We start from the raw sequence: 1,500 nt of genomic DNA, 5'->3' as shown, positions 1-1,500 counted from the left end.
ATTCTGCCTCAAAAATCAATCAATCAATCAATAAAAAGAGCTACAGAAAAATTCCGTTACTTGGTCTCAGTTCCTTGTCTGATCACCGGTCTTCTGTCACTTATAGCCAGAGGGGGTGGGACCTAGGGCTTTATCCAATCACGGGCAAGGAGGTGAGGGGTGTCCACCAATCAGGTTCACAACCGGAAGTAAGGAGGCGGTTTCCGGAATATGGCGCCTCTGCTTTACTTTTTCGCTCGTGAGGAGCTGCTGTGTCGGCTTAGCTGTTGGTCTCTGGGAGTGCACGGTTGTCTGTACCACCTCTTCTGTCACCCTGCAGGTACCGGGAGATTTATAGGGAGGACACCCGGATGCTTTGTCATCTGGGAAATGGTGAGCGTTCAGGGCTGGGCTCCCCGAGCGGGGAGAGGTCGGTTGAACTCAATGGAAGCAGCTTTGGCGGGACCCGGACCTCCAGCCTCAGCTCCGGGGTCTTGATACTCAACTTCACCGGTGGCGCCTCTTGGCCTTCCGTCTCCTGTGGTCACAGGGTAAGGCTGGGCAGGCAGCTGGGACCGTGGGCGTCCCGCCGGGTCTCTGCGCATGGACTTCGGCCTCATCCCGGAACCTTGTCGGTGTAGCTCTGAGCCCACAGCCCCTTGTCTCCCCATGTTGTGATGTGACAAGGGAAGGGTCGCTAGGAGAGGATCCTGACTCGATTGTTGGGTTCGGGCACGGAGGTAGTTGGGTGGGCTCAGTGAGGTCACCATCTTACAAATTTGGTCTTCAGTAGGTTCTTGGTCTCGGTGATTTTAAGAATGAATCTGCGGACCACAGATCAGTTGTTAGACAGGATTCGGGCCCTCTGTAGTTTCATTTAGCGTTTCTGGGACAGTGTGTCTGGGTACAATTCCTTAAATTCCCGGCGCTAGGAGATGGGGGTTCTCTGTTCAGCCCCAAGTGCAAGGGGAGGGAAACCTAAGGTGCTGGTGTCTCCCCAGCAGTTGTCTGGCCCCTCCAGCTACTGGATCCTCCTGCGGGGCCTCCCTGCCTACCCACCAACCTGCTGGTTCCTCTGCTTGCTGCCACCGCACTAACACCAATGAGGTAGAGGAGCCAGACCGTGCCCCGCACCCCCAGCTCCACCAACCTGGCTGGAGTGTCACCTGTCGTGTATCAACTCTCCCTCTTCAAGTAGAAACTAACTGCTGTTGGGGGAAAAGGACAAGACTCAATCTAAGCTTCCTCCTGGGTCAGGGGGTGATAGGAAAGGGCAGGTAGAGTTTCTCTGGAGGTCCGTGATCCAGGGGTCCATGATAGAATCAGATCCTGGACTGGAACCATCTATACTGTGTGTGGGTTGATAGTTCTGGAAGACACAGATCTGATTAGCACATTTAAAGGCAAGGGTATGGCTCCGCCTGTGGCTAAGGCGCCAGCCACATACACCTAAGGTGGCCCGTTTGAATCCAGCCCCAGCAGGCCAAAACAGCAATGATGGCTGCAACCAAAAAAATAGCC

The 1,500-nt window shown here is 54.8% G+C and overlaps 1 protein-coding gene across 1 annotated transcript in view; it reads left to right on the top strand.

The window, feature by feature from the left end:
* The first annotated feature begins 210 nt into the window (after window positions 1-210).
* The window catches only part of LOC105888351 (zinc finger protein 30), a 20,810-nt gene continuing 19,520 nt past the window's right edge, over window positions 211-1,500 (top strand). The window contains exon 1 of the mRNA XM_023508965.1: window positions 211-319. The gene's annotated coding sequence lies outside the window, so the exon portion shown is untranslated. The remainder of the gene's footprint in view (window positions 320-1,500) is intronic.

This window comes from Otolemur garnettii, unplaced genomic scaffold (assembly GCF_000181295.1).
Source record: "Otolemur garnettii isolate 467f Iridium unplaced genomic scaffold, OtoGar3 scaffold00300, whole genome shotgun sequence".
Classification (NCBI taxonomy): domain Eukaryota; kingdom Metazoa; phylum Chordata; class Mammalia; order Primates; family Galagidae; genus Otolemur; species Otolemur garnettii.
This window is presented reverse-complemented; position numbering and strand designations above follow the sequence as displayed.